The 26775-nt window shown below is 37.4% G+C and overlaps 1 long non-coding RNA gene across 1 annotated transcript in view; it reads left to right on the top strand.

The window, feature by feature from the left end:
• Window positions 1-26775, top strand: part of LOC309633333 — a 113427-nt gene that overhangs the window by 39981 nt on the left and 46671 nt on the right. Inside the window, exon 4 of the long non-coding RNA XR_014247425.1 lies at window positions 15156-15225. This is a non-coding gene — a long non-coding RNA (uncharacterized lncRNA). The remainder of the gene's footprint in view (window positions 1-15155; window positions 15226-26775) is intronic.

Here is a 26775-nt window from a genome sequence, read left to right on the forward strand (position 1 = left end):
CCAATCACATATTGTAATTATGTGTGTTTGTGATTATTTGTTTCTTTCTCCTTTACCACAAGCCTCATAAAGACAAAACTGAGACTTTCGTGTGGAACCCCAGCACCTAGCTTAGTACCATACTAGTCATTCAAAAGTTCTACAAGAAATAAAGTACATATTTAATATTTTAACTGAGCCTCAGATGGAAATCATTTGTCTGAAGTCACTCAGCAAGTGAGTGCTAGAGCCAGGATTCACACTCTAGCTCTCACCACCACTTGCCAGTTGGCAGTCAGCAGTTGGCAGGTCTGTCACTTACCTTCAGGGCCAGTGTATCATACTGAGAAGTGCTGTGATCATACCTCGTTAATGTTAAAGCGCCAAGGGGAAATGTTTTAAAATAATACAACAGAGCTAATGTTAGGCCTGTACATCCATGAGACCCAAGGAAGGCATATTTGATCAGCCTGACTTTATGAAGTGTAATTAGCATCTAACTGCTGTTCCTTAAATATTGCTTAAAATTCCACAATTGTGTATATTTGGCCTACATTTTTGTTTGGGTCCTAGATACCTGTTAATGTATATTTTTAAGGGATTAAAAAAATAATTTTCTTGTGTTATACTCTATACCTTAGTTATAAATATTTAGGAAAATATACAAATTTAAAAATGAAAAACAATCTTGGATAACAAAAATAGTTCGGTTTTAGTTGTTCCACTTATCTGTCAATTGAGTAGTTTTGGAAAATAGATAATTATAACATTCTCTGAATAGCCTTGACACAAACAGAAAGCCATTTTTGGTGAAAATCCTCTTTCATAATTGATGAACCAGAGAACCTTTCAAATCAGACAGAACTCAAGACTCCGGGCAGAGTTATAACTTGGGTGCCTTTATTATCTCAGTCCCTCCTGAGATTAAAAATGCAGTGATACCCTCTCAGATAATTCATGTATTCAAATCCAAATCCAAGAGTGAGCCAATTAAGCATAGGCTTGTCAGGTTTTTCCAACGTTAGCTATATCTCTGTCCAACCTTTGCTTTATATGTTTGGTAATAGAACCAGCTGCATGCCTGTTTCCCCATTGGTGATGATGTCCCTTCTGTCTGCAGCTACATATCCAAAGCCAGACATGATGATGTGAGCATAGAGTGTGCTATGTCAAGAAAAAACTGGACACAATTTTCTGGTGATGTACTCTTTGAAAATGTGTTATGGTAAAAAATGAAGTAAATTTTGTCTCATCATTCTAGGTGTAGTAGATTTTGATTGGCAAGCCCAGAATAATTATGTTAACTGTATTAGGAAAAAACTGCCTTCTATGGATCAGAAAAAGACACTTCAGCTGGCATTGTGGAGTAAGAGTAGTAAGAAACATTTGCTCTAATCCTGGGCAGAGTATTAATTAGATGGAGATAAAGGTAGCAAACAAACATACCATAATAGAATTTCAATCTAAGGAATATGAGAGTATATGGGGGAGGGAGGTTAGTATTTTGAATTCAGACTGGGGCTGGTTTGAGAGAAAAATCCTTTGAATCCTTCAGAGTTAATTACTGCAAGTAATCAAAGTCACCTGTGATTATGAATCCATGAAAATAAGCAAAAACTAAAGCATTTTACTTTAGAACCCCACAGCTGAACTTTAAAAGACTGCGGTACAAAAAGACACAGTACAAACATTGAGACCTATGTGAAATTGGGAGGCCAAGACAGAGACATACATAGACTTTCCATACATGGAAAGCTGTCATCCCTTATAGGTGAATTGAGAAAATATTCTCTCCTGAGAATTTCCAACCACTGGGACATGTCCCACCAAGGTCCTAGCAGAGTACAGATGGGATACTTCAGGCAACTTATGAGGGTTTAATACAGGAACTTTTAAATGTGTGAGCAGGAGGTAGGGAAACAAACAAGAGATAGTGATACACCCAGAACTTGTACCTGTGGAGCTATTGCTAACTCCAAGACCAAAGTGAGGAGGAGCACTGAGGGTTGCTGGAACACAGAAGGTGAAATTCATGTGCAGAAGGTTGCCTTGAGAGAAGCAGTGACCTCAGCTGAGAGACAGAGTCAGCCTAAGGCAGCCCTACTGATCAGCTAAACTCAAATGTAAATTACTAGGGCATCTGAGTTGTTTGTCACTCTTGTTCACCAGGTCCAATCAAGATTTTGATATTATTGTGGACTGTTGTGGTATTTCTGCATAAAGTCAAGGTCCCTGTGAACTATATGTGACAAAGAGCAAGAATGTTAACATGGGCCCCTGGCAAGACAATGAATGTATACTTCTGTTTTCCCATGAAAAAGCCAACTGCTCATGAGCCTCTTTTTTTTAAAATAAATACATTTATTTATTTATTTATTTATTTTTGGCTGCATTGGGTCTTCATTGCTGCACGCAGGCTTTCTCTAGTTGCGGTGAGCGGGGGCTCCTCTTCGTTGCAGTGCATGGGCTTCTCACTGTGATGGCTTCTCTTTGTTGCGGAGCATGGGCTCTAGGCGCGTGGGCTTCAATAGTTGCAGCATGCGGGCTCAGTAGTTGTGGCACACGGGTTTAGTTGCTCCGCAGCATGTGGGATCTTCCCGGACCAGGGCTCGAACCCGTGTCCCCTGCATTGGCAGGCGAATTCTTAACCACTGCGCTACCAGGGAAGCCCAGCCTCTTCATTAATGAGAATGGAAAGTAATGTGATCACCAGGTCAACACCACATACTAAGTGTCTGAATTTGGTAGATGTCTTTTAGCAACGATTCAACACTCAGCATAGAAGTTATAAATTGAGACTACCATACTTTGTTATAGCAGACTACTGTTATCCATTATGATTCTTCTGGTTTTGCAAGGGTCATAAATGGAAAAGGAATATGATGGAGACTACTACCACTACATCTTTTATGACTCTTCTGGCATTAATCTTAGTAAATCCTCCTGAAGTGCATTATTCTTTCTGAGTTGTTGTTTTGGCTAAAATGTCAGTTTCCAGGGTTTCCACTTGGCTCTTTCTATTGAAATAGCTCTTACTCTACAAGTTTGAAGATCAGTGTGAGGATTCTGCAGCATCTATTCCCACATCTATCCCACTTATACATTGTGGAGCTGGGGCTATTCACAGATTGGGTTTATGGAGGCTTTGAAGAGTCTTCATATTCCCCATCCCCACAGTTACTCTGAATAATAACTTCAACAACCTTTGGGAAATAGGAGAATACACACACACACACGCACACACTGGTATTACCATGTTTTTCTTCAGATAGGAAAAACAGTCAACAGTCCCCTCATTGATTGGTTTGTGTGTCTGTGAACTGACACGAATTCTGTGTACTAGGGGAGGAGCCAGTATCATGCAATTAAAGAAATGCTAGTGTGCTCTACATTTACCTTGCCCCTAGGGACACTATGACATAGTAGCCACTGTTATACAATCCAAAGGTCAAGGTACTTGGTAACCACTCTTGCACTGCTGTATTATGTAATTATATCCACCTTCCCACTGATAATTAAGTGCTGCCTCTTGGTTTCTGCCATTCTGGAATCTCTACATCCTCATTGGTATTGCCATGGTAGTATCTCCCACTGTCAATTCAGGCCAATAGCAAAGGGTCACCATCAAATTTGTCAAAGATGCTGGTTCTCCTTTACCAGGGTGTTCCTTAACTGCTTTAGGGAAAGGAGAGACATCTGCTTGCTTAGGCTGACAGAATGCAACAGAAGAGTGATGGTCAGTTCTGAATCCAGGTCTCAAGAAGCCCCATGTGATTTGTTCTCTCTCCTGGAACCTACCCAACTACCATATGAACACTCAGGCTAGCCTCCTAGAGGATGAGAGACTGACTACCTGGAAGATGAGTGGAGATGAGTCATCACAGCTGAGACCATCCTAAACCAGCCAACTTTTGGCCCACTGGATGGCTGATGCAGAAGCACCAGCAGCCTATCCAAAATTAGCTGGACCTGGCCCAGATCAACAGAGCCACTCAGGAGCTAAATAAGTGGTTGTTGCTTTGGCCATCAAGTGTTTGTAGTACTTTATTACACAGCAGTAGCTAATTCATTTAAACAGTAGAAAGTCTTAGTAAATATATGCTACTGCAGGCCAGGAGCTATTGCCACTCTCCTAATCTTCAGTGAGTTCATGTTCCCATGGCAGTGATGGGTATTGCATGTTTGTTTCTCTGAGAAACCCACCTCCTCCTCGGACTAGGATTACACAGGTAAACTAACTTAGCCCAGGGAACATGTCAGTGATGTCCAAAACTCTATAGGCCTTGATGCTTACAGAGTTTTAAGGGAAACCCTTTAAATAAAAGAAGACAAAATAGGTACAAAATTACCTCTGCTTATGAATGTCTATAACAAGAAAATAAATCACAATGAATTACATATTTTTTTTTGAAATTTCATGTAATGTCTGAAACATTTATATTAACATATTTCCATACAAATAACCCAATGAAAGTTTAGTATTAGTTGTTTTCCTTGTTTGTTTTATACTGCATATCCTTATTAGTCTTCAATTTTATACACATCAGTGTATACATGTCAATCCCAATCGCCCAATTCAGCACACCACCATCCGCACCCCACAGCAGTTTTCCCCGCTTGCTGTCCATATGTCCGTTCTCTACATCTGTGTCTCAACTTCTACCCTGCAAACTGGCTCATCTGTACCATTTTTCTAGGTTCCACATACATGCATTAATATATGATATTTGTTTTTCTCTTTCTGACTTACTTCACTCTGTATGACAGTCTCTAGATCTATCCACGGCTCAGCAAATGACTCAATTTCGTTCCTTTTTATGGCTGAGTAATATTCCATTGTATATATGTACCACAACTTCTTTAACCATTTGTCTATCGATGGGCATTTAGGTTGCTTCCATGACCTGGCTATTGTAAATAGTGCTGCAATGAACATTGGGGTGCATGTGTCTTTTTGAATTATGGTTTTCTCTGGGTATATGCCCAGTAGTGGGATTGCTGGATCATATGGTAAATCTATTTTTAGATTCTTAAGGAACCTCCATACTGTTCTCCATAGTGGCTGTATCAATTTACATTCCCACCAACAGTGCAAGAGGGTTCCCTTTTCTCCACACCCTCTCCAGCATTTGTTGTTTGTAGATTTTCTGATGATGCCCATTCTAACTGGTGTGAGGTGATACCTCATTGTAGTTTTGATTTGCATTTCTCTAATAATTAGTGATGTTGAGCAGCTTTTCATGTGCTTCTTGGCCATCTGTATGTCTTCTTTGGAGAAATGTCTATTTAGGTTTTCTGCCCATTTTGGGATTGGTTTGTTTGTTTCTTTAGTATTGAGCTGCATGAGCTGTTTATATATTTTGGAGATTAATCGTTTGTCTGTTGATTCGTTTGCAAATATTTTCTCCCATTCTGAAGGTTGTCTTTTCGTCTTGTTTATGGTTTCCTTTGCTGTGCAAAAGCTTTGAAGTTTCATTAGGGCCCATTTGTTTATTTTTGTTTTTATTTCCATTACTCTAGGAGGTGGATCAAAAAAGATCTTGCTGTGATTGATGTCAAAGAGTGTTCTTCCTATGTTTTCCTCTAAGAGTTTTATAGTGTCCGGTCTTACATTTAGGTCTCAAATCCATTTTGAGTTTATTTTTGTGTATGGTGTTAGGGAGTGTTCTAATTTCATTCTTTTACATGTAGCTGTCCAGTTTTCCCAGCACCACTCCTTGAAGAGACTGTGTTTTCTCCATTGTATATCTTTGCCTCCTTTGTCATAGATTAGTTGACCATAGGTGCGTGGGTTTATCTCTGGGCTTTCTATCTTGTTCCATTGATCTATGTTTCTGTTTTTGTGCCAGTACCATATTGTCTTGATTAATGTAGCTTTGTAGTATAGTCTGAAGTCAGGGAGTCTGATCTCTCCAGCTCCGTTTTTTTCCCTCAAAACTGCTTTGGCTATTCGGGGTCTTTTGTGTCTCCATACAAATTTTAAGATGATTTGTTCTAGTTCCGTAAAAAATGCCATTGGTAATTTGATAAGGATTGCATTGAATCTGTAGATTGCTTTGGGTAGTATAGTCATTTTCACAGTATTGATTCTTCCAATCCAAGAACATGGTATATCTCTCCATCTGTTGGTATCATCTTTAATTTCTTTCATCAGTGTCTTATAGTTTTCTGCATACAGGTCTTTTGTCTCCCTAGGTAGGTTTATTCCTAGGTATTTTATTCTTTTTGTTGCAGTGGTAAATAGGAGTGTTTCCTTAATTTCTCTTTCAGATTTTTCATCATTATTTTATAGGAATGCAAGAGATTTCTGTGCATTAATTTTGTATCCTGCAACTTTACCAAATTCCTTGATTAGCTCTAGTAATTTTCTGGTGTCATTTTTAGGGTTCTCTATGTATGGTATCATGTTATCTGCAAACAGTGACAGTTTTACTTATTCTTTTACAATTTGTATTCCTTTTATTTCTTTTTCTTCTCTGATTGCTGTGGCTAGGACTTCCAAAACTATGTTGAATAATAGTGGTGAGAGTGGACATCCTTGTCTCGTTCCTGATCTTAGAGGACATGCTTCCAGTTTTTCACCATTGAGAATGATGTTTGCTGTGGGTTTGTCGTATATGGCCATTATTATGTTGAGGTAGGTTCCTTGTATGCCCACTTTCTGGAGAGTTTTTATCATAAATGGGTGTTGAATTTTTTCAAAAGCTTTTTCTGCATCTATTGAGATGATCGTATGGTTTTTATTCTTCAATTTGTTAATATGGTGTATCACATTGATTGATTTGCGTATATTGAAGAATCCTTGCATCCCTGGGATAAATCCCACTTGATCGTGGTGTATGATCCTTTTAATGTGTTGTTGGATTCTGTTTGCTAGTATTTTGTTGAGGATTTTTGCATCTATATTCATCAGTGATATTGGTCTGTAATTTTCTTTTTTTGTAGTATCTTTGTCTGGTTTTGGTATCAGGATGATGGTGGCCCCATAGAATGAGTTTGGGAGTGTTTCTTCCTCTGCAATTTTTTGGAAGAGTTTGAGAAGGATAGGTGTTAACTCCTCTCTAAATGTTTGATAGAATTCCCTGTGAAGCCATCTGGTCCTGGACTTTTGTTTGTTGGAAGATGTTTAATCACAGTTTCAATTTCATTACTTGTGATTGGTCTGTTCATATTTTCTGTTTCTTCCTGGTTCAGTCTTGGAAGGTTATACCTTTCTAAGAATTAGTCCATTTCTTCCAGGTTGTCCATTTTATTGGCAAAGAGTTGCTTGTAGTAGTCTCTTAGGATGTTTTGTATTTCTGCGGTGTCTGTTGTAACTTCTCCTTTTTCATTTCTGATTTTATTGATTTGAGTCCTCTCCCTCTTTTTCTTGATGAGTCTGGCTAATGGCTTATCAATTTTGTTTATCTCCTCAAAGAACCAGCTTTTAGTTTTATTGATCTTTGCTCTTGTTTTTTTTGTTTCTATTTCATTTATTTCCGCTCTGATCTTTATGATTTCTTTCCTTCTGCTAACTTTGGGTTTTGTTTGTTCTTCTTTCTCTAGTTCCTTTAGGTGTAAGATTAGATTGTTTACTTGAGATTTTTCTTGTTTCTTTAGGTAGGCTTGCATAGCTATAAACTTCCCTCTTAGAACTGCTTTTGCTGCATCCCATAGGTTTTGGATCATCGTGTGTTCATTGTCATTTATCTCTAGGTATTTTTTGATTTCCTCTTTGATTTCTTCAGTGATCTCTTGGTTATTTAGTAACGTATTGTTTAGCCTCCATGTGTTTGTGTTTTTTACGTTTTTTTCCGTGTAATTGATTTCTAATCTCATAGCATTATGGTCAGAAAAGATGCTTGATATGATTTCAATTTTCTTAAATTTACTGAGGCTTGATTTGTGACCCAAGATGTGATCTATCCTGGAGAATGTTCCGTGCACACTTGAGAAGAACGTGTAATCTGCTGTTTTTGGATGGAATGTCCTATAAATATCAATTAAATCTATCTGGTCTATTGTGTCATTTAAAGCTTCTGTTTCCTTATTTATTTTCATTTTGGATGATCTGTCCATTGGTGTAAGTGAGGTGTTAAAGTCCGCCACTATTATCGTGTTACTGTCGATTTCCTCTTTTATAGCTGTTAGCAGTTGCCTTATGTATTGTGGTGCTCCTATGTTGGGTGCATATATATTTATAATTGTTATATCTTCTTCTTGGATTGATCCCTTGATCATTATGTAGTGTCCTTCCTTGTCTCTTGTAATATTCTTTATTTTAAAGTCTATTTAATCTGATATGAGGATAGCTACTCCAGCTTTCTTTTGATTTCCATTTGCATGGAATATCTTTTTCCATCCCCTCACTTTCAGTCTGTATGTGTCCCTAGGTCTGAAGTGGGTCTCTTGTAGACAGCATATATATGGGTCTTGTCTTTGTATCCATTCAGCAAGCCTGTGTCTTTTGGCTGGAGCATTTAATCCATTCACGTTTAAGGTAATTATCGATATGTATGTTCCTATGACCATTTACTTATTTGTTTTGGGTTTGTTTTTGTAGGTCCTTTTCTTCTCTTGTATTTCCCACTTAGAGAAGTTCCTTTAGCATTTGTTGTAGAGCTGGTTTGGTGGTGCTGAATTCTCTTAGCTTTTGCTTGTCTGTAAAGGTTTTGATTTCTCCATCAAATCTGAATGAGATCCTTGCTGGGTAGAGTAATCTTGGTTGTAGGTTCTTCCCTTTCATCATTTTAAGTATATCATGCCACTCCCTTCTGGCTTGTATAGTTTCTGCTGAGAAATCAGCTGTTAACCTTATGGGAGTTCCCTTGTATGTTATTTGTCATTTTTCCCTTGCTGCTTTCAATAATTTTTCTTTGTCTTTAATTTTTGCCAATTTGATTACTGTGTGTCTCGGCGTGTTTCTCCTTGGGTTTATCCTGTATGGGACTCTCTGTGCTTCCTGAACTTGGGTGGCTATTTCCTTTCCCATGTTAGGGAAGTTTTCGATTATAATCTCTTCAAATATTTTCTCTGGTCCTTTCTCTCTCTCTTCTCCTTCTGGGACCCCTATAATGCAAATGTTGTTGCATTTAATGTTGTCCCAGAGGTCTCTTAGGCTGTCTTCATTTCTTATCATTCTTTTTTCTTTAGTCTGTTCCACAGCAGTGAATTCCACCATTCTGTCTACCAGGTCACTTATCCGTTCTTCTGCCTCCGTTATTCTGCTATTGATTCCTTCTAGTGTAGTTTTCATTTCAGTTATTGTATTGTTCATATCTGTTTGTTTGTTCTTTAATTCTTCTAGGTCTTTGTTAAACATTTCTTGCATCTTCTCGATCTTTGCCTCCATTCTTTTTCTGAGGTCCTGGATCATCTTCACTATCATTATACTGAATTCTTTTTCCTGAAGGTTGCCTATCTCCACTTCATTTAGTTGTTTTTCTGGGGTTTTATCTTGTTCCTTCATCTGGTATGTAGCCCTCTGCCTTTTCATCTTGTCTATCTTTCTGTGAATCTGGTTTTTGTTCCACAGGCTGCAGGATTATAGTTTTTCTTGCTTCTGCTGTCTGCCCTCTGGTGGTTGAGGCTATCTAAGAGGCTTGATGGGAGGCTCTGGTGGTGGGTAGAGCTGACTGTTGCTGTGGCGGACAGAGCTCCGTAAAACTTTAGTCCACTTGACTGTTGATGGGTGGGGCTGGGTTCCCTCCCTGTTGGTTGTTTTGCCTGAGGCAACCCAACGCTGGAGCCTACCTGGGCTCTTTGGTGGGGCTAATGGCAGACTCTGGGAGGGCTCACACCAAGGAGTACTTCCCAGAACCTCCACTGCCAGTGTCCTTGTCCCCACGGTGAAACCGAGCCAGCCCCCGCCCCTGCAGGAGACCCTCCAACACTAGCAGGTAGGTCTGGTTCAGTCTCCCCCAGGGTCACTGCTCCTTCCCCTGGGTCCCAATGAGCACGCTATTCTGTGTGCGCCCTCCAAGAGTGGGGTCTCTCTTTCCCCCAGTCCTGTCAAAGTCCTGCAATCAATTCCCACTAGGTTTCAAAGTCTGATTCTCTATGAATTCCTCCTCCCGTTGTCGGACCCCCAGGTTGGGAAGCCTGACGTGGGGCTCAGAACCTTCACTCCAGTGGGCGGACTTCTGTGGTATAAGTGTTCGCCAGTCTGTGAGTCACCCACCCACCAGTTATGGGACTTGATTTTAATCTGATTGCGCCCCTCCTACCGTCTCATTGTGGCTTCTCCTTTGTCTTTCGATGTGGGGTATCTTTTTTGGTGAGTTCCAGTGTCTTCCTGTCAATGATTGTCCAGCAGCTAGTTGTGATTCTGGTGTTCTCGCAAGAGGGAGTGAGAGCACGTCCTTCTACTCTGCCATCTTGGTTCCTCTTTTCATGAATTACATATTTAAGAAAGTTTTGAAAACTACAGAAATATCACAAAGTATATAAAATACCATAATGTTTATATTAATTGTCTAGTGTATTCTGTAATATATTTTTCTATACTTCAGTGGCTGCTTATTCTTTGATTGGTTCTCATTTGAAAGTAAGTTTGCAGGGATTTTTTTTTCTATAGAGAAAATAGATTCTGATGTCATGCTTGACTGTGTTTATTATAGGTGGCATAGAAAATTCATTAGCTTCACAAATCATTAGTGGTAATGTTATGGAAAATTTGGGGATTGTTGTCAAATTTAAGAAAAACCCTATCAAAATTATTTCATTTATTAGCTACAGGATTTCAGCTAATTTCATATAAGTGGTCAATTTTCTGTTCTTTTATATGAAACTGTTAGACTTCATTATGATAGCAAATATCAGATACCCTAAGATAGAGCCCATTATGTTGGGCTTATAAAATGTGTGACTTCATACACAAATGGAATCACTGTAGTACTGCCAGAAGTCTTTATCCTACAAACATAGGCATTCTGATTTTCAAAAAGTGTGTGTGTGTGTGTTTATTGCATTAATAAGTACAGGTTAAAACTTCTGTTTTGACTGGGAAGATATTCAAACCAAATATGTAGCTTACAGATTTACACATCTGATGACCTAATACTTGGGAGAATTTTCCACAGATAAGCTTTTTTCTCCTTAGATTTCAAACTTTTTTTCCTTTAATACCAACATACTTTCAGGCCCATTTAAGAAAACAATATAAATATCCACAAATTGTCCCTGAAAAATCTTGAAAATCACTGTCTTAAATATTCTCAAAGAGCAAAAAGGAGAGCATGGATAAAGAACTAAAGGAAATCAGGGGAACAGTATATAAACAAAATGAGAACATTGACAAAGAGAAATTATAAAGAAAACCAAATTCTGGATCTAAAAATTCAGTAGCTGAATTGAAAAACTCACTAAAGGAGTTCAAAAACAGATGCCAACAGGCAGAAGAAAGAATCAGTGAACTTGAATACAGGTCACTTGAAATTATTGAATCTGAGATATAAGAAAATAAAGGTGAACAGAGTCTAAGGGATGTATGGGATACCATCAAACAGACTAATATATACATTATGGGGATCTTAAAGGAGAAGAGCAAGAGAAAGAAAAAGGGTCAGAGAGATTATTTGAAGAAATAATCACCCCAAACTTCCTAAACTTGAGGAAATGCATGGATATAGAAATACAAGAGGCTCAACCAACTCCAAGTAGGACAAAAAGGGACTCACAGTGAGACACTTTATAATCAAACTGTCAAAAGACAAAGGCAACAAGAGAATCTTGAAAGCAGCAGGAGAAAAGTGACTCAGCACATACAAGGGATCCTCAATAGGATATTAGCAGATTTCTTGGCAGGACTCTTACACAGTCCATATAGTAGTGGGATTATATATTTAATAAAATGCTGATAAAATGCAGAAAGAAAAATTGTGAACCAAAATTTCTATATCTGGCAAAACTATCCTTCAGAAATGAGGGAGAAATTAAGACATTCCAGATAAAACCTGAGGGAATACATTACCACTAGGCCTGCCCTAAAAAAAATTCTAAAGTCATTCAAGATCAAATTAAAGGATTCTAGACAATAACTAGAAGCCATATGAAAATATAAAGTTCTCCCATAAAGGTAAATATATGGGCAAATATAAAAATCATTACTTTGTCATTTGAGCCTGTAACTCCACTTTTTATTCTACAGGATTTAAAAGACAAAAGCATAAAATATATTTATAAATATGTTAGTAGGTACACAGTATATAAAGATGCAACTTACAACATCAATAAAATAAAGGGGGGGCAGAGATGTAAAGGAGTAAAGTTTTTTTATGTGATCAAAATTGGTTTGGTATGAATTTTAAATAGTTATAACTTTAGAATGTTATAACATCCCCAATGTTAACCACAAAGATAATATCTATAGAATATACACAAAAGGGAATGAGAAGAGAATCCAAACGTGTTACTACAAAAATTAACTGAACACAAGGGGAGGCATTAATGGAGGAAATAAGGGACAAAATATTCTATAAGACTTAAGGACAACAAATAAAATGGCAACAGTTAAGTCCTTCACCAACACTAATTACTATAAATGTAAATGTGTTAAACTCTCCAATCAAAAGACATAGACTGGCAGAGTGGATTTAAAAAAACAAAACAGGATATAACTGCATGCTCTCTACAAGAAACTCACCTACCTAAAGACACAAATAGGTTCAAAGGATGGAAAAAGATATTCCATGCAAATATCAAAAGAGAGCAGAGGTGGTTTATACTAATATCAGACAAAATAGACTTTAGTTAAAAAAAAATTGTAACAAGAGACAAGAAGGGGGCTTCCCTGGTGGCACAGTGGTTGAGAATCTGCCTGCCAATGCAGGGGACACGGGTTCGAGCCCTGGTCTGGGAAGATCCCACATGCTGTGGAGCATCTGGGCCCGTGAGCCACAATTACTGAGCCTGCGCATCTGGAGCCTGTGCTCCACAACAAGAGAGGCCGTGATAGTGAGAGGCCCGTGCACCGCAATGAAGAGTGGCCTCCACTTGCCACAGCTAGAGAAAGCCCTCACAAAGAAACAAAGACCCAACACAGCCATAAATAAATAAATTAATTAATTAAAATTAAAAATTAAAAATAAAAAAGAGGCAAGAAGGACATTATATAATGATAAAAGTCAATCCAACAGGAAGATATTACAATTATATGTGCAACAAACAGCAAAGCTCCCATATATATGAAGCAAACATTGTCATAATTGAAGGGAGAAATAGACAGCTCTACAATGTGAGTAGACTTCAACACTGCACTTTCAGTAATGGTTAGAAGCTCAATAAGGATATAGAGCACTTGAACAACACTCAACCCAAACATTCACCTCCCCAGATGTGAAGCCACAAATCTGTTATGAAACAACCCACACGTGACAATGTGGCCTTAATCATACATTGGCCTTTACACACCTAAACACATTTGCCCTTAGCTTCCTCATACTCCTTAGCAAAATACACACACAGCAAAGGAACAGGCTCTGAACAGACACAATGTGGTAGACTGTATCATTAAGAAGAATATGTACTGCCCCTTTCTGTGGTGTTTCTGTCTAAGAGAGTATACATACCACCCAGTTGAACTCAGGTGTAGCCATGTAACTTACTCCGGCCAATAAAATGTGAGTGAAAATGCCATGTATAACTTCTGATAAGACACATTCCCCTCTGTTGCTGTTCCAGATGGGGCTGCTTCATCCATCTAGATCCAAGGTGAAGAGGACAGGGAACCAATCTAAAACTAACCAATGGAGGATATGAAACATAAATGAGAAACAAACCTTTGTTGTTGGAAGTCACTGAATTATTTGTTACATTGGATACTGCAGCATACCCCACATACCAAAGCATAGAAAACACTACATTCCACACATACACATGCTCACACACACATACATCCACACATACCTCCAAACTCCACCCATATAAACATACAATATATTAATACTCTGGAAAAATGCCTATCACACCCAGCTGGACTCAGAATAGATACAACCATTCAGCCCCCAAAATACACACACACACCCACATCCCCTCAAAACTCCCAAAATATGCATCCCCAACTCCCTATAGTTAAAAATACACACATCTAGAACCTTACATGACCCAAATACACATAGACACACCAATCCCCATCCCCAAATGCATATATATGTCATCCTAGCCTTCTCAAATACATGTATAAAACCTTCACAAGCTATGAATTCACACATACCCTATCCCAGCAGAATTCAACATGTATTTCACATAGCCTCACCCTCCTCAGATACACATGCACTCTCCCTACAGTCTGAATATTCACATAAACCACCCAAACTCTAGCTTGCAACATAACCCACAAGAACCTTCACATATACCTTCATACATACCCTCAACCCCACCACAAACAGGAGATTTCAAGCTTCCTTAATGTATACATAGCCCCTCAAATCCCATTTTCACACACTGCCAACCTGAAGTGTGCACACAGACAGACACACTATCTTGAACACACACACACACAACTCCCACAACCTGAACATGCACATTTTTCTCCCACCCTCAGGATGAAAATTAAAATGGATGGAACTGGAGATTATCATACTAAGTTAAGTAAGACAGAGAAAGACAAATATCATATAATATCGCTTATTTGCAGAATCTAAAAGAATGACAAAAATGAACTTATTTACAGAACAGAAACAGACTCACAGACTTAGAGAATGAACTTATGGTTACCAGGGGGAAGGGTGGGGGGGAGGGATAGATTGGAAGCTCGGGATTGACATGTATACACTGTTATATTTAAAATAAAATACCTTTCCATGAATAAATAAAGAGTAATTCATAACTATTTAAAAAAAAAAGGATTCAAGGTGTATGGGGTGGACTCTGTAGAATACTGGCACCTGCAACCTAGATCCTGTCTCAGCAAAGTACCTACTTTACTGGTTGCTGATGTGCTGTTGGAAGACAGCTTTGGCTGCTGGTCCCTTAGGGTTGCTTTAGCTATACACAGTGCCCTGCCAATTTTTATCTCTCCCTGGATAGGCTTCATATCCAGTGGCCAAATCAAGCAAGGGACAAATCAGCCTGAAGACAATTCTATCAAGAATTAATTTTTAGCCCTATGACTGCACATTAGATCCAGTGAAACTGTTTGGGAACCTGAGTCTGATTTCTACTCAGCCCAATGATGCTCCCTTTTTTTTTTTTCCCAGTTCTTTTTTAAAGAAAACATCCTGCTCACAAAACTCTGATGTAAAGACAATTCCAGGGAACCAAACTGAGGTAACATTTATTGTTTTTTTACAAACAAAAATTTTTAGAATGGCTTGTACCTTAGGTGTGTAGAATTTTTTCTATCTTTTTTCTTCTCATTTTGGTCTCCTTTCTGTCCCCAGCCATTTTTCCCTTTTTTTCTTTCTTTAGGTGTCCTAGTGGTCCTGAGTGACCCCTGCTGCAAGCAGTGGCCTCCCTTTCTAGGGTGTCCCAGTCAACTTTAGAGGGCCCAGGGTCCACATCCAAGAGAGCAGTGGTTGTAGCATCCTGATTTTGTGACAGTGTGGTTTTGATTAGCAGACTTTTAGCATGCTAATGGGCAGCAGCACTTAGGAGATTCCAAGCAGGAGATCTGTAATCTCAAATCAGTTGATAAACCTCCTCAGCTATCTTAGGGGGAATGAGAATGAAGTGCTCCTTCTCTTTGACAAAGCTTCTTACCTTGACCAAACTCTATTAGGCTCCCCTAAACTTTCCAACTAGGCTTTCTTCTATATTCCTATCTGCATTGTCTGATTTTAGCAAGAATCTTGCCACATCAGTGTGGCCAGAATCCCCCAGCCTTGATATCTGATCACCCTGGATATCTAATTAGGTTCCTCATTCTCCACCACTCTCCTGGTGATGTCTGATTACCCAAGCCTGCCATTAGCAAGAATCCTATTAGGTAAGCTTAGCCAGAAACCCCTTACCACTGATGTTCCTCTTAGTAGTTTTCCATCCACTGACCCACACGCTGCTCCTTGGGTATAAATCCCTACTTACCCATGCTATATTCAAAATTAAGCCCAGTCTCTCCACCTGCCACTTCAAGACCCTATTGCAGTGGTCCCTACAACCATCGTGATGGTCCCCCTTGAATAAAGTCTTACCCTTCTTTAACAAGCGTCATGAATAATTTTCTTGTTTAAAAGTTAGAATATTATTTTTTCTTTAACACCCTTTCCCTTTTTCATTAAACACTGAGCCACTAGTCTTCATCAATGGGATACCTTATACTCTACTGTATTGAAGTATGAAATGCAACAGAAGCAACTTAAGCAACAACAGAAAAATTTGCCTTCAAGCAACATTTAAGCTCTTTTGTGTGCCATGGCTTCCATGAGAGCACCCCATGATGAACCCAGTGGGTTCCTATAGTGCACCTGAGACAGACACCTGGACTCTTTGCCAGGGACACCCTCTAAAAGGACAGGCCAATGCAATCTCTTACAGAATGGGGAGACTCAGTTGAGCAGTGACAAAGATTCTTTTTTTTTCTTTTTTTCTTTATTTTTATTTTTTTTATTAAAGTATAGTTGATTTACAATGTTGTATTAATTTCTGTGGTACAGCAAAATGATTCAGTCATATATATATATATATATATATATATATATATATATATATATATATATATATATATATATATATATACATTCTTTTTTATATTCTTTTCCATTATGGTTTATCATAGGATATTGAATATAGTTCTCTGTGCTATACAGTAGGACCTTGTTGTTTATCCACTCTATACATAATAGCTTACATCTGCTAACCCCAACCTTCCACTCCATCCCTCCCCCAACCCCCTCCCCCTCAGCAACCACAATTCTGTTCTCTATGTCTGTGAGTCTATTTCTGTTTTGTAGATAGGTTCATTTGTGTCATATTTTAGATTCCACATATAAGTGATGTCATATGGTATTTGTCTTTCTGACTTACTTCACTTATTATGATAATCTCTAGTTGCAAAGATTCCTTTTTTAACCAAACTTTAGTCAGGCTCCTCTGAACCCTCTTCTCAACTAGGTCCTGACTTTGGGATTCTGTGTCCATCTTTGCATTGCCTAGTTTTATCAAGAATCCTGTCAAATCAGTTTAGCCAGAATCCTCCATATTTGATCACCCTTGATATATGACCAAATTCTTCCTCCCCCACCATCCTCCAAGTGATGTCTGATCACTCTGGCCTCCCTTCATCAAAAATTCTGCTAGTTTAGTTTAGCAAAAAGTACTCCACCTCCCCAGTAATTTCTACCCACTGACCCCTCAACCTGCTCCTTGGCTATAAATCGCCACTTTTCCTTTTTGTGTTCATAGATGATCCCAGTCACTTTCCCCTATTGAAATAATATTGACGTCCATTCCAACAGTCCTGAATAAGGAGTTCCTTACTATCTATAATAAAAATCAGAATACTTTTTTTCTTTAACAGCAGCCTACAAGAAGTGACATCAACAAGAAGGTCGAATAAGTTGTCCCTCATCATATCCCACTCTCAATAACAATTGGGCATCTGTCCATAGACAAAAGTGTTTTTGTGGGAGCTGTGGAATCCAGCACCAAACAACAAGTGGCCAGAGAGGAGTCTCACATACTTGTGTATCCAGTAATGGGCATACAGACCTTGGTCCAGCTGTGGACCCTGAAGTGGCCTGTGTTCCAGGTCCAGCTCCTCTTGGCCATGGTCCAAGAGCCCCTGGAGAACAGTGGCTTAGATAATCACCCACAATAAAAGAGTCTTTGTGAGAATCCAGGTTTCCAGTGAAGAAGCTCTGGCACACTGTTGGAGCAAAATAATCCAAGATTGAATACATTGGGGAAGATAAGAGGAACAATTAAGACTTTACCTGTGTCACCCCTCCTCCAAAGAATCACAGTTTAAGGCAAAGAGAGAGCCCTTCTTGGCCCATGATTTCTCCCTTGGGGGAGAGTGAGGGTGTGTAAGTGAGCACTCAGCTTACCCTGCTGTGCAGGAAGCTCCCAAAGAAGAACATTATTTCTCTTGCCCCATCCAGAGTAACTGAGTCATGAGCTGCATGACGGGGGGGTGGTGAGTAGGTAGCACATCAGCTAGGGCTCAGATGGTATCAAAGGGATGTGGATTCTACTAACCACACCACAGACTCCATTGGGAGACCCACCAACAAGCTGCTGGACCACTCACCCATGTATTACCCCAATTGCCCCATGGGTATTTACAGTGCTACACACACATCACCCCCACACACTTCCACTCCTTGGTTGGCTCTCTGTGCAGTCTCCTAACAGTTTAGAGAACAGGGTTTTGCAGATGACTAATGAGCATATGTAGAAAGCCAGCCTGAGTCTGCAGACCTGAGAGAGACCCAGGTCTCTCTTAAGCATTTAGCACTGCTCTTGGGAAAGCAAAAGCCCAGCCTGGTGCATTGCAGGATTGAGGGAAGGCATACAAGCTTAATAATGTTACAAGAAGGAATAAGTGTGAAGCATACCCACAGAATGTCTAAGGAAGCCACAGAATCCCTAGCAGGGCTAACGGAAGGCATTTCTCAAAGACCAAAAGAAGTGACTGATAGTTCAGATGTGAAGACAGCAACACAAGTCTCCAAGGAACATGAAAACTCAAGGAAACATGATGGCACAAAAGGATCACAATGATCTTCCAATAACAAATCCCAAAGACATGGAGATATGTGATTTAGTTCATAAAGAATTCAAATTAGCTTTTTAAGGAAGCTCAGTGAGCTACAAGAAAACACAAAAAGACAATTCAAAAAATCAAGAAAACGAGATAGAAATCATAAAAAGAATCAAAATAAATTAAGGAGCTGAAGAATGCAATGAATGAAATGAAAAATGCAATAGAGCATCAACATCAGAATGGATCAAGCAGAGGATTATATGAAGTAGAAGACAGGACCATTGAAATTATCCAGTCAGAGGAGAAAAAAAACGAATATAGAATAAAAAAGAGTGAAGAAAGCCTACATGTATTTTGTGATACCATCAAGAGAAGTAACCTAATAATTATTATAGTCCCAGAGGAGAAGAGTGAGAAGGGGGCAGAAAGTTTATTTAAAGATATAATAGTAGATAACTTCCCAAATGTGGGAAGAAATTTGGCCATCCAAGTCCATGAAGCCCATAGGTACCCAAAGAAATTCGACTCTAAAAAGATCTCCTCCAAGACACATTATAATAAAACTGTCAAAACATCAGTTTTATTTTGTAGGTTGGGTTAGATTATATTTAGAGAGAATCTTAAAAGCAGCAAGAGAAAAGAAGCGTATCACCTACAAGGGAACACCCAAAGGGCTATCATCAGATTTCTCAGCAGAAACAGACTAGGAGAGAGTGAGATGATAAATTCAAAGTGAAGAAAGAAAAAACTGCCAACAAAGAATACTTTATCCAGCAAAGATGTCCTTTAAAAATGAAGGAGATAAAGACTTCCCCAAACACACAAAAGCTGAGAAAACTCATCACCACTAGATCTGCCTTACAAGAAATGCTGAAAGGAGTTCTTCAAGCTGAAATGAAAGGATGCTAGTGAGTCACATGAAAACATATGAAAATATACAACACACTGGTAGAGATAAATATGTAGTCAAATTCAGGCCATTCTAACACTATAATATGGTAGCGTATTAATGACTTCAACTCTAGTAAAAACACTATAATAATTTGTTAATGAACAAACAATATAAAAAGAGGTAAATTGTGACATTGAAAATATAAGAGAGGAAAAAGTAAAAGGATAGGATTTTATGAGATCAAACTTAAGTTTTTATCAGCTCAAAATAAACTTTTTATCTATAAGATGTTTTGTGTAAGCCTCATTGTAACTGCAAAGCAAACACCTACAGTAGATACACAAAAGATAAAGAGAATCACAGCATATATAATGGAAAATCATTTCACAAAGGAAGACAGCAAGAGAGGAAGAAAGGAACAAGGGAACTACAAAAGAGCAAGAAAATGTTAATAATATGGCATACCCAGACAACCCTCAGAATGGGAGAAAATATTTGCAAATGAAGCAACTGACAAAGGATTAATCTCCAAAATATACAAGCAGCTCATGCAGCTCAATATCAAAAAACAAACAACCCAATCCAAAAATGGGCAGAAGACCTAAATAGACATTTCTCCAAAGGAGACATACAGATTACCAACAAACACATGAAAAGATGCTCAACATCACTAATCATTAGAGATAATGCAAATCAAAACTACAATGAGGTATCACTTCGCACCAATCAGAATGGACATCACCAAAAAATCTAGAAACAATAAATGCTGGAGAGGGTGTGGAGAAAAGGGAATCCTCCTGCACTGTTGGTGAGAATGTAAATTGATACAGCCACAATGGAGAACAGTATGGAGGTTCCTTAAAAAACTAAAAATAGAGCTACCATATGACCCAGCAATCCCACTACTGGGCATATACCCTGAGAAAACCATAATTCAAAAAGACACATGTACCACAGTGTTCATTGCAGCACTATTTACAATAGCCAGGACATCGAAGCCATCTAAATGTCCATTGACAGATGAATGAAGAAAGAAGATGTGGCACATATATACAATGGAATATTACTCAGCCGTAAAAAGGAACGAAATTGAGTTATTTGTAATGAGGTGGATGGACCTAGAGTCTGTCATACAGAGTGAAGTAAGTCAGAAGGAGAAAAACAAATACCATATGCTAATGCATATATATGGAATCTAATAAAACGGTACTGCTAAACCTAGTGGCAGGGCAGGAATAAAGATGCAGATGTAGAGAACAGACTTGAGGACATGGGTGGGGAGGAGAAGCTGGGATGAAGTGAGAGAGTAGCATTGACATATATACACTACTAAATGTAAAATGGATGGCTAGTGGAAAGTTGCTGCATAGCACAGGGAGATCAGCTCGATGCTTTGTGACCACCCAGAGGGGTGGGATAGGGAGGGTGGGAGGGAGGCTCAAGAGGGAGGAGGGGATATGGGGATATATGTATATATATATAGCTGATTCACTTTGTTGTACAGCAGAAACTAACACAACATTGTAAAGCAATTATACTTCAGTAAAGATGTTAAAAAAATGACATATCCATCAAAATTACTCTAAATGTAAATGGATTAAATTATCCAATCAAAGACATATGCTGCTACAAGAGAATCACTTCAGCTTCAAGGATACATATAGACTGAAATTGAAGAGATGGAAAAAAGATATTTCATGCAAATGGAAAACAAAAGAAAGCAGGATAGCTATACTTATATTAGACAAAATAGACTGTAACATGAGACAAAGAAAAGTTTAAAAGCTGTAACAAGAAACAACAAGGACTTACTGTATAGCACAGGGAACTATATTCAATATCTTGTAGTAATCTATAATGGAAAATAATAAAATAAAAGAATATATATATATATATATATATATATATATATATATATATATCCAAATTACTTTGCTGTACACCTGAAACTAACACAATATTGTAAATCATTATTGTAAATCAACTATACTTCAATAAGAAAAAAAGCTGTAACAAGAGAAAAAGAAGGTCATTGTATAAAGATAGAGGCCAACTCACCAAGAGGATATAACAATCACAAATATATATGCGCCCAACTTAAATATATTAAGCAAATAATACAGATCAGAAGGGAGAAATAGACAATATAATTATAGTAGAGTGTGTCAATACGCCACTTTCAACAAAGGATAGATTGTCCAGACAGAGAATCAGTAAGGAAATATACTTTATTTGATGGTCTATACTTTAGACCAAATGGACTTAATAGACATATATAGAACATTCCATCCAACAGCAGGAAATATACTTGCTTCTCAAACAAAAAAATGTCAGCTTTACAGCTCAAGGAATTACAAAAAGAAGAACAAGCCAAATCTAAAGTTAGCAAAAGGAAGGACATAACAAGGTTCAGAGCAGAAATAAATGGCATATAGACCAGTAAAACAATAGGAAGATCAGTAAAACTAAGAAATGTTTTTAAAAAAATAAAACTGACAAACTTTTAGCTAGACTAAGAAAACGAAAAAGACTCAAATAGTTAGAAACGAAAGAGGAGACATTATAACACAATAAAACAGAAAATCAGATAACACAGAACAGATATCACAGAAAATCAAAGGATCAAAAGAGATTACTATGGATAATTATATGCCAGTGTTTTGTATAACCTAGAAGAAATAAATTCCTAGAAACATACAACCAACCAAGATGAAGGCATCTTGAATGAATGATGAAGACTTAGAAAATCTAAACAGACCAATTAACAAGTAGGGAGATTAAATCAGTAATCCAAAACCTCTCCAAAAGAAAAGCCCAGATTCCCCTGGTGAATTCTACCAATAATTTAAAGAATTAATGCCAATACTTCTCAAACTCTTACAAAAAAATTAAAGTGGAGGGAACAACCCAAACTCATTTTACAAGCCCACCATAACCCTGATACCAAAGCTAGTCATAGATACTACAAGAAAAGAAAACTACAGGACAATTTCCCTGATGAATATAGATACAAAAATTCTCAAAATAAAATAGCAAATCAAATTCAACAATACATTAAAAGGATCATGCCCTATGATCAAGTGTGATTTATGTATGCCTGGGATGCAAGGATGGTTCAACATATGCAAATGAATAAATGTAATACATCACCTTACTAGAATGAAAGATAAAGTCAATGACCATATCAATAGATACAGACAAAGCATTTGAGAAAATTCAACATCTTTTCATGATTAAAAAAAAATACTCTTCACAAATTGAGTATAGAAGTAATAAAAATCATATATGAAAAGCTCACAGCTAACATCATCCTCAATGGTGAAAGTTTAAAAGCTCTTCCTCTAAGATTGGGAACAAGACAAGGACATCCACTCTCATCATTCCTATTTAACATAGTACTAGAAGTCCTCACCAGAGCAATTAAGCATGAAAAAGAAATAAAAGACATCCAAATTGGACAGGAAGAAGTAAGATTGTCTCTGTTTGTACATGATATGATCTTGTATATAGAAAAATCCTAAAGACTCCACCAAATAAGCTTGTTAGAACTAATAAACAAAGTTGCAGGATACAAAATCAACATACAAAAATTAGCTCTGTTTCTATACACAAGCAACCAAATATCTGAAAAAGCTACAAAGAAAACAATCCTCTTTACAACAATATCAAAAACAATGAAATAATTTGGCAAAATTTACCAAGGGGGTGAAAGTTCTGTGCAGTGAAAATTACATGACATTGATAAAGGAAATTGAAGATGACACAAAATAAATGTGAAGAGATCCTATTTTCATGGGGAGGAAGAATAAAACTGTTAAAATTTCTGTGCTACCCAAAGCCATTTATAGATTCAGTGCCAGCCCTCTCAAAATTCCAATGGTATTTTTCACATAATTAGAAAAAATAATCCTAAAATTTGTTTGGAACCACAAAAGGCCCTGAATAGCCAAAGCAGTCCTGAGGAAGAAGAACAAAGTTAGAGGACTCACACGTCCTGATTTCAAACTTTATCACAAACCTATAGTAACCAAAACAGTATGGTACTGGCATCAACACAGATACCTATACCAATGGAACAAAATAGAGAGCCCAGAAATAAACCCACCCATATGTAGTCAATTAATTTATGACAAAGGAGATAAGCATATACAATGGGGAAAGGACAGTCTCTTCAATAAATGGTGTTGGATAACTGAACAGCCTCATGCAAAAAAAAAAAACAAAAAATGAAACTGGACCACTATCTTACACCATACATAAGTTTAACTCAAAATGGATTAAAGACTTGAAGTAAGACCTGAAACCATAACAACTCCTAGGAAAAAACATAGGCAGTAAGCTCCTTGACATTGGTCTTGGCGATGATTTTTTGGATTTGACACCAAAAGCAAAGGCAACAAAAACAAAAATAAATAAGTGGGACTACATCAAACTAAAAAGCTTTTGCACAGCCAAATAAACAATCAACAAAATGCAAAGGCAGCCTACACAATGGGAGAAAATATTTGCAAACCATCTATCTGATAAGGAGTTAATATCCAAAATATATAAGGAACTCATACAACTAGCAAAAAAAGAAGTAATCTGATTAAAAAATGTGCAGATACCTGAATAGACAGTTTTCCATTTTGACAGTTTTCCAAAGAAGGCATACAAGTAGCCAACAGATACATGAAAGGTACTTAGTATCATTAATTAGTAGGGAGATACAAAAAAAAAAAAAAAGCCCACAGGGTATCACCTCATACCCACTAGAATGGCTATTATGGAAAAAAAAAAAAGAATGGCTATTATGAAGAATGTGGAGAAAAGGAAACCTTTGTGCACTGTTGGTGGGAATGTAAATTGGTACAACAACTATGGAAAACAGTATGGAGGTTCCTCAAAATAATTAAATATAGAACTATCATATGATACAGCAGTTCCACTTCTGGGTATTTTTCTGAAGAAAACAAACATTAATTCAAAAAGACATACGCACCCTATGTTCATTGCTGCATTATTTATAATAGCCAAGATATGGGAACAACCAAAGTGTCCATCAACAGATGAATAGATAAAGAAGATATGTTATATATACACAATGGAATGTTACTCACCATTAAAAAAAGAATGAAATCTTGCCATTTGTGACAACATAGATGGACCTAGAGGGTATAGGTGAAATAAGTGAAAATAAGTGAAATAAGTCAGACAGAGGAAGACATACTGTATGATTACACTTATATGTGGAATCTAAAAAATAAAACAAATGAACAAACAGAAAACAGAAACAGAGTTATAGATACAGAGAACAAACAGGTGGTTGCCAGAAGGGGATGTGGTGGGGGGGTTGAGTGAAATAGGTGAGGGAGATTAAGAGGTACAAACTTTCAGTTATGAAATAAATGAGTCATGGTGATGAAACATACAGCATGGGGAATATAGTTAGTATGTTGTAATATCTTTGTATGGTGACAAACAGTAGCTAGATTTATCCTGGTAATCATTTTGTAATGTATAGAAATATTGAATCACTGTGTTGTGCATCTGGAACTAACATAGTGTTGTAAGTCAATTATACTTCAATTTAAAATTTTTTAATTAAAAAATTAAAGTAACAAGTGTTGGCAAGGATGTGGAGAAAAGGGAACCCTTATGCACTGTTGGTGGGAACGTAAATTGGTATAACCACTACAGAAAACAATATGGAGGTTCCTCAAAAAATTAAAAATAGAACTACCATGATTCAGCAATCCTACTTCAGGGTATTTATTGAAAGAAAATTAAATCACTATCTCAAAGAGATATCTGCACCCCTATGTTCATTGCAGCATTATTCACAATTGCCAGGACATGGAAACAAGTGTCCATCAATAGATGGATGGATAAAGAAAATGTGGTATGTATATACAATGAAATATTATTCAGCCATAAAAATGAAGGAAATCCTGCCATTTGAGACAACTAGATGGACCTTAAAGGCATTATGCTAAGTGAAATAAGTCAGAGAAAGACAAATACTATATAATGTCACTTATATGTGGAATCTAAAAACAGGACAAAATGACATAAAAAACAACAACAACAAAACTGAGCTCATAAATACAGAGAGCAGATTGATGGTTGGCAGAGGCAGAGGTTTTGGGTGGGTGAAATTGATGAAGGGGGTCAGAAGGTACAAACTTCCAGTTATTAAATAAATAAATCATGGGGATGTAATGTACAGCATGGTGACTATAGTTAATAATACTATATTGAATATTTGAAAGTTGATAAGAGAGTAGATCTTAAAAGTCCTCATCACAAGAAAAAAGTATTGTAACTGTGTATGGGGATGGATATTAACTAGACTTATTGTGGTTATCATTTCACAATATATACAAATATGGAATCATTATGTTGTACATCTGAAACTAATATAATGTAATAGCCAATTATAACTCAATTTAAAAAAGAAAATTAGTAAAATTCTCCTGTTAGGAAAAAATGTGCTACTTAGGAACATTCCACATTGTTCAGGTTTTCTGCTCCCGACTAAAGTGGTCTGGAAGAATTATATATGTGTTGCTCATAATGAGGTTAAAAGGAATAAAATAACATAATCGAGGCTTAGGTGAAAATAATAGCTAAAACCAAAAGAGGGGGACATTAAACCTGTTATCTACGAATTCCAGAATTTTGAGGCTAGGAGTAAATGGGGCTCAAGTCACGTTGGGGAGAGTCACAAAGTCCCAAGTCTCTAAGGCATGTTTGGAGACCAGAGTTTCTAGTGAGCCATTCTTCATATGAATTCATACTGATTCTTAGAACCATGGATTCATCTGATTCATCAAATCATGAATGCATACTGATTCACAGAACCATGGATTCATCTGATTCATAGAACCATAAATTCACACTGATTGATAGAACCATAATTTCATACTGCTATCTCTAATTCTAATCCAGCACCACAGAGTACATTATAGCCTTCTTCTTTTATTTGTAGTTTCTTTCTCCAACAGAGAGAACGTGGGTCTCATTATCCATAATATATTCACTCCTTACTCAATCCTAGAATACACATTAAAAAGTGTGGGGTACCACACCCTAATCCTTTTTTATTTTAATTATTTTTGAACACATAAAAATTAACATATTTCTAACTGTAAGAACAGTTAAACATTATACTCAAAGAAGTGTCCCTCTTCCTATTCCTATTCCTCTATTCCCATTTCCCCATCCTTTCCACTTGCCCCTTCCCATCGCCGTCATCTCATTAGTTTTTAGTTTATATTTTCTGTGGGGTTTTTTTGGCACA

Source organism: Balaenoptera borealis, assembly GCF_965194805.1.
Source record: "Balaenoptera borealis genome assembly, chromosome: 8".
Taxonomy (NCBI): Eukaryota; Metazoa; Chordata; class Mammalia; order Artiodactyla; family Balaenopteridae; genus Balaenoptera; species Balaenoptera borealis.